The 14906-nt window shown below is 47.2% G+C and overlaps 1 protein-coding gene and 1 pseudogene across 1 annotated transcript in view; one reads left to right on the plus strand and one right to left on the minus strand.

Moving 5' to 3' along the window:
* GPC3 (glypican 3) overlaps positions 1 to 14906 on the minus strand; it is a 172927-nt gene that overhangs the window by 134866 nt on the left and 23155 nt on the right. The gene's annotated exons all lie outside the window — the stretch shown is intronic.
* On the plus strand, positions 928 to 1048 carry LOC136663474 (5S ribosomal RNA; annotated as a pseudogene).

Here is a 14906-nt window from a genome sequence, read left to right on the forward strand (position 1 = left end):
CATGAAGGACCCATTGGGAGAGAATTAAACTCAGGCAGGAGGTCTGGTCTAGAGGGTAGAGCCTCCGCTTGCCTGAAGATAACATCCGCAGGTCACCAGTTCGAGGCCACTGGCACCGTGCGACCTTGAAGCAACTGAAAAGCTGAGCCAAGCTATTCCATCTGCTCTGAGTGTGGGAGGATGGAGGCCAGAATGTGCAACCAGATCAAGAAAGAAACATCTGAATGTTGTGGTTTCTTGAAAGATAGAAACCTTCTTTCAAACTGTAAAAATCCCTACGGGGATTTAAATTGCCTGCCTATGTAAATGCCTTGAATAAAGTCTAAGGAGAAATCTAAGGACCAAGAAAGGTGGTATAGAAATACCTGTATTATATTATTATTCTACCCCACACCATGGCCCTGATCCACCTATATACCAAACAAAAAAAAGTAAGCCCCAAACACATGGTTTAAAGCAGCACCTACCCAGTGGCATCACTAGAGGTGTGCTGACTTTACCAGGTGGTACACTCAAGTTGACAACACTACTGGCCAAAATTCTGTAAATCTTTGTATTTTCAAGTACTGTCCTGCTATATATCATTCAAAGCACAATTTAATGCAGAATGCAATGCAACAAATTACATTGAAATATCTGTATTCTACCAAAAGTTATAGCCAAATAACCAGAAAAGGAAAACATGACTGCCTTGTGTAACAAAAAGTAAATGTTCTTAACTCAACAATGACTGACGAGATTGATTGTTCCAAGAGCCAAAGAGGTGTTGTCATAACACAGCAGGGAACCAATAAGGTGTTAGCCTGAGTCAGGTCTCATTTCCATGTATCAGAGCTAATACTAGAACTCCGATTCAGTTGTGTGTCATCAAGTGGGTCACTGATTTTTTGGGTGACCTAGACTGTTGTATAGCAAAATAAATAAAGTTCATAGGGGTGATACCAACCCTGCAGATACCTGATCTTGTCTGATCTTGGAAGCTAAGCAGGGTCAGGCCTGGTTAGTACTTGGATGGGAGACCGCCTGGGAATACCGGGTGCTGTAGGCTTCTACGACAGTCTTTCAAGACTGAAGGTTGCCAACCAATCCGAGCAACGCCACTGCATTGAGGCTGTGCTTATGATATTGTAATTTATTCAGTATGGTCTGGTATGGGAGGAGGTCCATCATGAGGGTGACGCAATGAGCTCTCACACCGGATGACAAACCCTGGTGACACCTCTGCATCTACCCTGACCCTTAGAATAGACTTCGAACAGTTTATGATCTAAAATTTAGACTTGGAATGGGGAGGAAAAAATGGATGCAAGAGGAATGGACACAATTTAGACACAAGAGAAATGGGGAGGAAAAAATGGACATGATTTCTTTACAATTGCAAATACTATTTTTTGCTGTTAATACCTTATTGCAATAAATTGAGTCAATACAACCACCTGAAAACTAAGCCATTTGTTGTAATTCACAGTTTCAAAAATTCCTTGTCAAGTAGGGCTTTGCAGAGAGGCGCACTGATCCCAGGAACGGTTGTGCTGCTTCTCCCCAGTGTTTAAATTGCTCCTTTAAAACACAACCTTCACGCCCTCTGATAATGAAAGACTATCTTTGAAGAGAGCAAGTAGAGTACAGAACTGCGTGGTGGGGTTTCATTTTTTCAATGCAGCTGTGCTTTGCCGCTTAAAAAGAACAGGAATAGGTTCTAAAGGCCTGCCATAGATAAAAAGCATCTTCAAACAGTGATGCACAAACATGAACAAGAGCACCTTAGCAAGGAAAACTGGTCAGCTACAGCATGGCAAGGTAAGCATGAATGCACACGGACACAGGTCAAGTCCCAAATCACTGCCTCTCAGTTCCAAGTAGAGTCCGAGCCAGTGATTCACGGGACTTGGGAGTGAGTTGCAGGACTCGAGTCTACATCACTGGGGCAGGACGTCTGGTCTAGAGTGTTGAGCCTCCATTTGCCTGAAGATAACATCCGAAGGTCACCAGTTCGAGGCCACCGGCACCCTGCGACCTTGAAGCAGCTGACAAGCAGAGCAGAGCTATTCCATCTGCTCTGAGCGTGGGAGGATGGAGGCCAGAATGTGCGGTCAGATCAAGAAAGAAACACCTGGATGTTGTGGTTTCTTGAAAGATAGAAAAAATCCCTACAGGGATTTAAATTGCCTGCCCATGTAAACCGCTTTGAATAAAGTCCAAGGAGAAATCTGAGGACCTAGAAAGGCAGTATAGAAATACCTATATTATTATTATTATCATCATCTTCTTCTTCATCATCGGCCATCTGCAAACGGCCATGTGCACCCAAGACCGCCCCGTCTTTCTCCATCCCGTTGCCTCTAAACATCATACACAAAGCTGCCCCCTCCCTGCTCACAGTCCTACATGGAGGGACATTAGCAATGCAATCTGGCTGTCCATATTCAGAAGCCAGGCATTAACACATCAGGGATCTTTCCCCCGCATGCGTCTCCAGGCATTTTAAAATTCAAGCTTCGGCTCAGTTAAACATTTATTAATTTAAAATCCAGACAACGTCCCCTTCTGAACAGCGATGACAAAAGAAGAGCTCAGCGACTCAGCACATAGGTCACCAAGCTTTGCAGCGGAAACATTGATTCGCGGCGCAAGGCTGAAGAGATTCCCCCTCAAGTGGGTGCTTAACTCACTCCGGCTGTTAGGAATCAATTCCTGAATTTCCAATACATTGCACATGGCCAAGGCCAACAGGCTCCCCATGCGCAGCAGACATCTGAGGACCGCACAGAAGAATTGACTCTTCATCCACCAAAATACTTAAGAGCATGACCTGTTTGGGCTTCTGTAGAGATACACACGTACTGTCCCTATACATCAGCCATTTTCAACCACTGTGCGGTGGCCACACTGGTGTGCCACAGGGATTTGCGAGAAGGTGATTTATTAATAGGGCCAATGGGAGACATGAGCCCCCCACTGCAGTGTGGTGTGCCTTGTCAATAGTCAAAAACCTGGTGATGAGCCTTGAACATTTTAGTGCCTTATCAGTGCGCCGTGAGATGAAAAAGATTGAAAATCACTGCTATACAGGTACACACAAATATATAAAATCCTTATTAAGGAGCTCTTAATAAGTATCCTTATTAAGATACTAATCACACAGGCATCATATTCTCCTGTCACCCATGATAGGTTTTGAAGAGGTGGGAGAGAAGTGGATTATCAGACGTTTTATAAAGCTGAATGAATCACTGGATCACCATCCCACAATAGGCTGGTCATTCTCTGCTCCACAACATTGGCACTGTGTTACGTCACCTGGAGTTCCACCTCCTCCAGACCAGAACAGTGTTCTTCAAACTGTGGGCCAAGACCCCAGTGAGTTCACAAAGCCTCATCTGGAGGGTCAAGACAAACTTTCAAAGCCTTGCAAGAGAGGGCTTGGGACCAATCCAATAATGGGACCGTCTTATAAAAACTCTTGATATAATCTGCATGGCCTCTTCTTGCTGTCTTGCCCTGAAACTCCTGAGGCCAGCCTTGTGCAGGTTGCTGTCTCACAGGGTTGTTGTGAAGACAAAAGAGGTAGGGGAAACAGGGAAAGCGGTGATGGGGGCAGATTGGGTCCCGGGGGGGGGAGATTGGCTGTGGGTCCCAAGTCTCATACTTTATTTTTTGGGGTCATAGCACGAAAAAGGTAGAAGACACTGGACTAGACAACCTAATGTGAATTGCTGTCCACTGCAAACCAGGGTAAAAACAAGACAGCAGAGAAAATTGGAAAGTGCACAAGCCCATCGCCAACATCCCGCTGTTGGCGCAGCCCCTTAAAACTACACAACAAAAAAATGAATTTTAAATCTTTTATTAGACTGTTTCTTCTCCTGCTGCTAATTCCTATTCCAAAACTTACTGACCTTCATCAAAAGATCTGGCTCATTTCATCCCAGCTCTTGAAGAGGGTTGCAACAGTTTCAAACAATATTTTTTAAGAGTATTTGTTTGTTCTGCAGATGTTTACCACACTTTTCAGCCTCCAGGACTGAAACGACTGAATTTTTAAAAATCCCAGATAAATATAAAAGGAATACTTGAGTGAAAGCCTCTGTGAACCTGAGTGAAACATTTAACATGTGCCCCTAGGCAAATGTCTCAGTAGACCTCCTGATGAACCTGGCAGGCCTCAGCTACAATTCTTGGAAAAATGTTTGAGCCATCTTGCTGATGACAAACTGTCAGCACTCCTGCTGACAAGGAAGTCCAGGAGATCCACTCTCCCTCAAATATGCTTTACAATTCAAGGGACCACATAGGGGGAAAAATTCAGAGGACCCAATTAAGCCAAAAAAACTCACTGAGGGAGTCGTGAAAAGAACCGCCAGTCTGAGGAGTCAATGTGAAAAATCCTGTCTGTTCCAAGTTACATCAGAGCCCTGTGTGATCAGAGCCCATCCACCAGGGCACTGGCACCATCAAGCTTCCAGCATCCTGACCTGAGGCCACCCACCCCAACATCCTGCTTCCAGTTATTCCAAACTCTCATGATGCTGACGAAAGTCACCGAGGCATTTCTGGACAATCCTTCTGGTTGCCCGAAGAATTCCCTCTCTCTCTCCCCCCCCCCGCCTCCAATTAGAACAAGGACCAGACAAAGGCTGGTCTGATTCCCAAAGCAGGCTCCAAACCACTTGCTCCCCTCGCCAGTCCGACTCCTGATCTGTCTGGCATCTCCGAGAGACTCCATAGAAGGTAAACACAGATCCCTGATGCCCCGGAGGCCTGTGTGTGTTCACTCTCACTTGGGCTGAAGTGGCTGTCAAGGCTCTCCATTAACTTGAGGCCCCCAAGGAGGGGGGGGGAGAGAGACAAGGAAGGCATCTGCAGAAGTGTGCGGTCCTTTTGCTGCCCTAGAAACTCTGCCAGGACTGCCAGCTCTCCCGCTGAGCATCAGTAAGCAAGTGTCTGCTGCAGACTCTTCTTCTGCTGCAGAGGAGTCAGGAGAGAAACGGCTGCAATTTGGAAGGCTCTCTTGCCGTTTTGATTCTGGTGCCTCACTTGGATTACGGCTACAGGACCTTCTCACATCAACCAGGGGCTCTGCAATGAGGCTGCCAATGGGATGATGGAGACCTGCTGTGTGCCCGAACCCCCAAGAACCCCATTTTGCATTCCCTTAATTCCTTTCTCTCCTGGTCGATCTAACTAAAAGGGCGAGGGGACTTCCAATGGCTACACAGCATCATTTGAAATGTTCCTCCACGGTTTCAAAAAGCACAAGCCAGTGGCCAGCTTCCAAGCTTCCTCCTTCTCTGGGTTGCACCAACTAAGCCAATGAGCCAATCCTCAAAACCAGTGTGGTCATTATTTAAGTCAGCGGTTCTCAAACTTTTAGCACTGGGACCCACTTTGTAGAATGAGAATCTGTCAGGACCCATTCAAAGTGATGTCATGACTGGAAGTGACATCATCAAGCAGGAAAATTTTTTGACAATCCCAGGCTGCAATCCTACCCAGTTGCAGACCTACCATTAGGTCCGATGGGGCAAATGCCCCAGGCGTTAGGCGCCAGGACCCTGCAGAAGCCTCTCTGGGGCTCCCAACAGGGGTGGAAACTATGCTTCCAATTTTCTGGAGGCACAGTTTATAGTGCCTGGGAACCTCACAGAGGTTTCCCTGATCCGTTCCTGGGTCACACAAGGCTCCATGAGCCTCAGGTGAGCAGGAGGTAGATTTCTGCAGGGGGGGCAGCAATAGCCCATGGGGGTGCCATCACAAACCTTTGCCCCAGGTGTGGGGCTGGGGGGGGTCCACTGCTGATCCTACTCACACTTACCCAGGTGTAAGTCCCATTTACTATCATTGTTAAAAGTACAGGTCCATAACATTTCCCCAAACGCAGTCACATAGCATGGAAGCATCAAGTCTATCAAAAATAAAACATTGAAATGAACGGGGACCCACCTGAAATTGGCTCATGGCCACAGTTTGAGAAACGCTGACTTAAACCACAGTTGACCTAACCATGGTTAAGTCAAGTGTGGTGCATACACAGGTAACTTGGAATTTGTAGGTTGGTAAGAAAGCTTTTCCCACATCCACATCCTCTTGCTCTGTTTCAAACACAGATTAATGTACTTTTACAATGTATCACAAGATTATAAATTGCCAGATTGACTTTGTATCAGCCGGCAAGTGCCACCAGACTGAGAAACAGTGATCCACTTTGTCAGGGGAGGAGGTGACAGCAGGACATACTGACAGCTTAATTGGCTCAGGAGGAGTTCATATCTCCGGTCTGAAATGCCTCACTGGCCTTTTTTATTGCTCCATCATATCAAAGCTTTAAAAAGTGAAGCAGATGACAATTGAGCAAAATGTTTCTTTTACATAAACCGGGTGCCAGCCCTTGAATTCATAGCTCCCTCTCCAACCCCCCCCCTATACCGCCCACCTTCCCTTCTACGGACTGCTTCTTCCCTGCATTTTAAATACTCCAGCGCAGTCAGAAAGAATTTATATCTCCTTGCTTAATCCATTCAGGCCCAAAGACCAAACACATTTGGCAAGCCCAAAGTTTACATTGGGGACGGGAGAGAGAGGAAACAGCGAAAATGGCGGCACCAAGGAGCATAAATACAGCTTCAGAAGGTAACCTGACATTTATGGCCACCTAGTGAAATCCGGAAAACATAAGTTGGCTACTTTATTGCATTGGGGGGGGAGCTGAAACGCACAGGACTTGAACGACCAAAGATAACTCTTGCCTCCAGAAGTAATTACAGAAGACAAGAGAGCCAACCACTGTGGGGGGGGGGGGGGAGAAGAGCCAGGCCTGGAGAGATGCACGCAGCCCACCCACAGGAATTTACAAACGTAAAAAGCAAAGAGGAATGGAACAAGCTATGAACCAAAACCGACAACAATGCAAATGTGGCTTCTGATGCAGTCAGAACCTTCAAACCTGCAAACACGGCATAGATAGGGCTGACTCAAGACCAGGAGAAGACCTGTTTCCCACAAGCCCTTGGAAGAAAGTCGTCACCAAACTGATCAACGACTCAATGGCGTTCCTAGCACTGCAGCACTTCCAGTGGTACCACACCCCACCAGGAGGTGCTGCCCCCCCTACACCCACTGCCTCCCTCCAGAGGCTTTCTAAGGGCCAGAGGGGCTGCCCGCGGCTTCCCTGACTCTCTGAATGCCTTGGGGGGGAGACCCTCATGGGGCAGCCCTCAGAGCAGTGCACCAAAACTATCAGCAGTCAACTGAGTGCTGTGGGGAGGGGGGTGCCACGGGGGAGTAGATGGTGGTGCAGCACCGCTTCCTCCAAACCTAACACTCAGGGCATTTGTTCACCTTGCTCTCCCCCCCCCCCGGTACACCACTGCAATGGTTTTTGCTCACATCAGTAACCCTCCACTTGCTTTGTCAGTCTGCCCAAAACCTCCGCCTCCTGGTTCATCAGACCCTCTCAAGGCAAAAACACAGCACTTTTTCCATCTGCTTCCTGCACACCACACCTCAAGCATGCCAACAGCTAAATGGGCCTTGGTTCTGATCCAGCAGGGCTCTTCTGAAGCTCTCTGTGTTCCACCACCTCTGACCCACCAAGGCAGCCTCTCCAAGAGCACTTGCAACATAACCAAAATTCTAACTCCCCCCCCTTTTTTGCCCATCACTCTGTATCACCAGGTAACATGAAGATGTCCCAGCAGGCCAGCTACCTGATTCGCTCTGGAAACCAGGAGTCAGGACATGATTGTGTGAATATGCCCCAAGAGCGCTGTGATGCAGTTCCCCAAAACCATCCGAACAGAACAACCAGAAGTTCACCTCGGCAGAAAGAAGCTTCATCTGTGAAATTGTGGGGAATATATAGTATAGGCACCACCACCCCCATATCCACAGGGGATACATTCTTAGCCCCTTCCTGTGGATGCAGAAACCACTGATAAAAGGAAGCCCTATACAGGGAAGTACAATACTTACTTCTCCCTGCCCTCCTGTGCCCACTGCCTTCATTTTTCTTTTTTACCCTGGTGCCAAGCAAGCCTGTTTCTTCCTTTTACAGAACGCAAGAATAGGAATGCAACAAGCAGGCGGGCAGCCTGAACGCTAGAGCAGGGCTCTCCAAACTACAGCCTGCGGGCCAGATCCAGCACTGGTGCTAACCCCTCCCGGGTGAACAGAGTTTATCGTTCCACAGGGGAGCCTTTCATCTTCAAGCCTGATCTCCCCCAAACCTTGCACCAGCATTCTCTAGCCCCCAGCAGGCTTTGCACCCGGATTTCAGGGCTGGCATGGCTAGCTGGCACAAAGTTTGGGGGAGACTGGGTGCAGAGATGACAGGCTCCCCAAAGGAACAGTAAGGTTCAGTCAAGCCAAGGAGACTGTTTTTGGCACGCAGTGATCTCCAGTTTGGAGACCGCTGTGCTAGAGGGAAACAGCCAGAAAGTTAACAGGAAGCTTCCTGTTACTGATGACATAGCGCACAATCCTAACCAACTTTCTAGTAATGGCATAGCTGCACCAGTGGGTCACATGTTACATCCTGCAATTGGGGGGGATGCACAGAGTCATGGAGACTTCCTCAAGGTAACGCAATGTTTGTTCCCTTACCTCGGAGTTGCACTGCCCTTACCTTGGTGCTGGAAAGCTAGTTAGGATTGTGTCCTTAGTCTCCTCCCTCTGGCATTTAGGAGGATAACTGTATCTGCAGACAGTGGGTCTGTGGATACAGGGGGGATGCCTGTATTCAACTCTGTGTGCCACCTCAAGGAGACTTGCCTCACCCATTGGGAGACCCAAGATGCCACTAAACCTGGAGGCCCGTGGCCTACCTGCCAAGCATTCTCAAAAGCCAGGGCTGCACCCAAATTTCAACTCCCTGTTCAAAGGGAATTCAAGAACAGGCACCTTTGCGATCTGCTTCTCCAAGATCTGCTGCCACACGCAGAGTTCTGCCATCGCGGCGCCTTTGTTCCCTCCATGATGGATTTGACAATTTGTTAAGGAAGGTCTTCCTGTCCCAAGGAGGAATTATTTCTAAGAATTCTGCTATCGCTCAGCATTTTTTTCAATCCCCCTCATTTGAAACTGCTGCTGCAAACTCCCAGCTCTGCCCTGAATGTTCAAGCGCACCCAAGCCTGCCAGCGTTTCTCTCACCGTCACAAAATTATACAACATACACAAACCCCTTCACAGCTTTTGATTTCAAAACAAGGAAAGTCGATTACCACCTGCAGGAGAAATTCTGGCAGTTTCATCTGCAAAAACCTCCAGGCTTCTCACTCTGGCGCGGCTTCACAAGTCTCCCTTTTCCAAATGCTCCCTTTCGCAGGCGCCACCCCCGTCGCCAAAGACAGCAGTCATGCATGCACGGTGGACAGCTGGCCCCACAGTTGGGGCTTGACTCTGCACCCCCCAAGCTGAGCCAATTCTGAAGGGCCAGACAGCCTCACAGCCACCCTTTGCCCCACGGTGCCCCACTTACTCAGCCTCTCTTCCAGCAAAGTAAGGCCAAGCAGGACAATGCCTCTAAGCAACAAGGCACTATTGACCATATTACCGCCACACGATGAAGTTGCACAGTGGCTGGAAAGCAATGTAGTAAGCAGCAGGTACAAACTGACATGCTCCAGAGGACCCCAATGTACATAGAGAGAAAACTAGAAATGAACATGTTGTACCTTTAAAACGTTTTCTAATAATGCAGGTTGAGTATCCCTTATTCAGACTGCTTGAGAAGGTGTCTGGATTTCAGAATAATTGCATGAATATAATGGGAGATGCTTCTCATGCTCTCTTCACTGTTACCCATATGGGTGTCAGCTGGCCTCTAATGTCTGTACAGGAACACACCACAGAGCAGAGAAATCCCAGCCTGTACCTATACTGTACATGGGAATGAGCACATGACCTCGTGTTCACACTACAGAAAGTTTAAAAGTATTCTTGGACAAAAATGTCTGGATTTTGGAATACAGTAGTCCAGATTTCTGATGTCCTGCTAAAGGGCAATCTACCTATGGTAATAATAATAAAAACCTGGTAAGATCAAAGGTATCAAAGGGCAGCCTGAAGATCTCTGTGACGCTCAGAAACTGTTAGCAGCAGCAACCGATGCAAAGTGCATTTAAGAGGACCACCTTCTGCCACACAGATCTGCCCACCTACTAAGATCACAGACAGAAACCCCCCGTGTCCAGGCTTTCACCATCAGAGCTGCAACTCTGGAAAGGAACACAGGAGGCAGCTGTTTTTGGTAGCCTTCCAAAGTCTACCTCCGGGAGCACCTACCGGACACCGCATAAAGGCATTCCAACTAAAACAGTTCTATTTTGTTGAGCCTTTGGCATACAGTGGGTTTATTTTCCCTGATTTAGATTGAATGCTTCTGTTGATTATTCCGAAGATGGATAGAGTGTGAGAGAGAGAGAGAGAAGAACATCCCTCTACTTACAACACCAGAACCAGGGGACATCCACCAAAAGTGAGAGTCAGGAGAATTATAACAGACAAAAGAAAATACTTCTTTATGCAGCATGTAATTTGTGGAACTCCTTGCCACAGGATGAGGTCATGGTATCTGAAAGCCTAGATGCCTTTAAAAAGGGATTGGACAGATTGCTGGAGGAAAAGATTATAAGTCATGATGGGTATGTGCAAGCTCCTGGTTCTAGAAGTAGGTTACCTTAGAATGCCAGATGCAAAGGAATGGCAACAGTTACAGGTATTTTGTGGTGTTGTGTGCTCCCTGAGGCCACTGTGAGATCCAGGAAGCTGGACCAGATGGGCTTTTGACCTGATCCAGCAGGGCAATTCTGATGTTCTTATGTTCCTGCTGCCGAGATTTTGTTCATTTTTAATGTGAACACTGTTTTATAACCAGGTATTTTATTGCTTTTTTAAAAAAGCTTGCGTTGTGCCTACCATAGTCTTTCGAGACTGAAGGTTGCCAACAGAGGTGTGTTGTGCGAAAGGCCTTCAGCAGAGAAATATACTAAAGCCTGCAGGCTCCCAAGTCCCAGAGTCTGTACTTGGTTCCTTCCCTCCTATGAAACATCAGGACAACACAGGCTTCCAAAATGCCTTTTGAACAGCAACACAAACACAGGAAGAGAAACAGCTGCCCCAACCAGGCTTGGATTTTCTTTCCACAAAGATCAAACACAGCCCTGCACCGTATTGTCAAATCTAATTGGTTTCAAAATGAAAGGCCCGTTCAAAATACCACTATAATGAACCACCAGCTCTTTTCATGCAGAATTTTAAGAACACCCAACTATTTCAATTCCACAGAAAACAGTCCTGGAAAAAAAACAGATCCCTCAAAAGCAAAATCCATCTTGTCTTTCCCGCAACTAATGGATGCTTGGCACATTTGAATTTACCTGTAAATAGGCTCAATGCCAACATGTATTTTTTTTTTTTTAACACACAAAGAGGTCTGTGTTGAAATTTCACTCACTCACCTTGGCTTTAAAAGGTGTAGCAACTGACTGAGTTAGAGAGGAAAGAAGGCATTAAGAGAATATTCCTTTATAAAAACAATTTTTAAAAACCTGGAAGATGAACACTGATCTTTTATCTTACAGACTTCAAGCATAATCAAGTTTCTCCAAGGAAACTCAATAAAATCCAGACATTTTCATCATAACAAAATACATAATTCAGCCTTGATTTTAGTGGAGTCCAACATTAGGACTGGCTATCTGATAGATTTGCTGCACAAATTTGATAGATTTGTGGCACAGGCGCCACTGAAGTGATTAAACAGGAATGCAACATCAAAAGTGCCCCTTCTCTCTTGAAAGTCATCTTTCAAGAACCAAAATAACTGCATATAGCAAAAAATGGAGGCATCACCCCCAACCGAGCATTTACTGACTTTGGAGACAACTCTCTCCTAGGAGAGGCTTCCACTGCACAAAGAGTGGACAAATGTTTGTTGGCCCAGATACCATGAGATACACCAGTGGTTCCGAAACGTTTTAGCATTGGGACCCAGTTAAGAAAACATTCCACTAAACCAGGGGTGTCCAAACATTTTGGCAGGAGGGCCACATCATCTCTCTGACACTGTGTCGGGGGCCAGGGAAAAAAAGAATTAATTTACATTTAAAATTTGAATAAATTTACATAAATGAATTTATTAAAAACAAAACTTATATGAATAAATTAAGGTCTTGCAGTAGCTCAAGGCCTATAAAAGGCTTTGCACAAAGCAAGGTCAGCCTTTCCTTCACTGCCACTGTTGCATCACAGCAAGTGAAACAGTAAGTAGTGGAGGGAGCCCTCATCCCACAGTTCAGGTTGAACAACCGTCCTCATGCTGAGAGCAGTTGCGTCGGGCCAGCATGGGCTCCAGCAAGTATCCAGAGGGCCAGACACTCATTGAAGACTGGGGGCTCCCTGCGGGCCAGATTGGGAACCCCTGAGGGCCACAAGTGGCCCCCGGGCCGGGGTTTGGGCACCCCTGCACTAAACCATCACTCAAGTCTTTGTGGCTGTTAACGGTGACTGGGCAGCAGTGCTCCCCCGTCCTAAATAGCAGGTTGTTTAAACCTTGATGTACATTGTGAAACTGGCAAGGCAGATTAGACAACCTGCCAAAAATTGGGTCACGGCCCACTGACCCACAGTTTAGGAACTGCTAAGATACACGATGCTACACACAAGGGCCAGGAAATGCTTCTGTTTGGCCACAGCTCTGGGGAGCAGCATAAACACATAGGAATTGGTTACATCCCAAGTACCAATCAGCAGCACCCACAGCCAGATGGAATATACAGGCGTGCCCCCATATCTGCGGGGGTTCCATTCCAGAACCCCCCCCCAACGGTTATGTGAAACTGTGGATACAGGCAAACGTCTCCCTCCCCCAAACCATCCAAAGCCATGGGGCGCTCCATTCCCCTCCCCTCTGGAGAGTCCAACAGTAAGGAAAACACTACTTCCACTTTCTCTGTGAAACCAGAAGTGACATTTTTAATGCCTTATAAGGCATTAGTAGGCCCAGGGAAGCCCCCCAGGGCTTCCCCCTCTGGGTCTTCCCCGGAAAAGTGAATCCACAGACACGGGATCCTTGGATACAGGGACACCCCTGTCCAGCGCAGAGATCAAATTTGGGCAGTCTCTGAAGTTGCCCTACTCTTGCTTCATAAGTGCATTACTAGTCTTCCCTAACTTAAAAACAGAGGACACTACAGATTCCAACCCAAGAGGAACAAAGGGCTCTCTCATTATCCTTGAAAGACTTCAGATGCAGCAAAACTGAGCTTCCTCCATCTAACATGTTATTGACAATTACAGCCTCTTTATCAGGATTCAGATAAGTTAATTTTTCAGTAGTGTGGATGAACTGACTGAAGATTTTTCTGACTGGCCAAGCCACAGAGAGAAGACAAGACACTGCATCGCGGCTAGACTCCGTTTAACACTGTCAGAAGCCGGCAGGATCCCAGCAGAGGACAGCTCTTGAAACATGCATGGAGCACACAGCGCATAAAACTCCACAGCCAGCAACTGTACTCCTCAAAATGGAATTTCTCCCTCCGTATTTGTGTCGTGTTTTCCCCTCTGCAATAATGAGAAAGCCCAGAGGCTGAAATTCATAATCTAATAACCTTGGCTAAGTGAACACAGTAACAGATACGGCTGGATGAGATTTTGGTAAATGCCAGACAATTCCCCCTGATCTTTATCAGCAGGAGAGGCTGATGCAATTTCAAACAGAAAGAAAATTAAATTCACACAGAACAACAATACCGGCCCGGAGAGTGTGTGTCTGTCATTCAAACCATCCCTTCAGATGTCAGGCTGTAAAAATATTGAAATCAACTCAAGGGATGAGGGAGGGGGTCCCGTTTATGAACAGCCAGGATGCGTTTCCATACCAACGTATTATAAACACTTGAGAAATTAGAAATTATTATATTATAAGCATGAGAAATTCCTCCTGACACCACTAAGCCATTCCTGCTACTGGTGGGGTGAGTATAGGGATGGGGCTACAGCTCACAAGTAAGGCAGTTCCTTTGCATGCAGAAGGTCCCAAGCATCTCCAGGTGGTTCCAGGAACAACACCTGTCCAACGTTCTGTAAAACTGCTAGTAAGCGCAGATCAGTGGTCCCCAAACTGTTAAACATCAGGACCCACTAAAAAAGCTCCACTTTACCAGCCGCTCAAGCCTCAGTGGCTATAATGGCGATTGGGAAACAGTGCTTCCCACCAGGTTGTTTAAACCCTCGATGCACGCAGCCTAATCTGCCTTGTCACTTTCGCGACCCACCCAAAACTGAGTCTTCACCCACTGGTGGGCCACTGACTCACAGTTTGAAAACCGCTGGTATAGACAACACTAAGAACATAAGAACATACGAACAGCCCCACTGGATCAGGCCATAGGCCCATCTAGTCCAGCTTCCTGGATCTCACAGCGGCCCACCAAATGCCCCAGGGAGCACACCAGATAACAAGAGACCTGCAAGGCCTCCTGGGAATTGTAGTTAAGAACATAAGAACAGCCCCACTGGATCAGGCCATAGGCCCATCTAGTCCAGCTTCCTGTACCTCACAGCGGCCCACCAAATGCCCCAGGGAGCACACCAGATAACAAGAGACCTGCAAGGCCTCCTGGGAATTGTAGTTAAGAACATAAGAACAGCGCAACTGGATCAGGCCATAGGCCCATCTAGTCCAGCTTCCTGTATCTCACAGCGGCCCACCAAATGCCCCAGGGAGCACACCAGATCACAAGAGACCTGCAAGGCTTCCTGGGAATTGTAGTTAAGAACATAAGAACAGCCCCACTGGATCAGGCCATAGGCCCATCTAGTCCAGCTTCCTGTATCTCACAGCGGCCCACCAAATGCACACCAGATAACAAGAGACCTCATCCTGGTGCCCTCCCTTGCATCT

The sequence above is a fragment of the Tiliqua scincoides genome, chromosome 12 (genome assembly GCF_035046505.1).
Source record: "Tiliqua scincoides isolate rTilSci1 chromosome 12, rTilSci1.hap2, whole genome shotgun sequence".
Lineage (NCBI taxonomy): Eukaryota > Metazoa > Chordata > Lepidosauria > Squamata > Scincidae > Tiliqua > Tiliqua scincoides.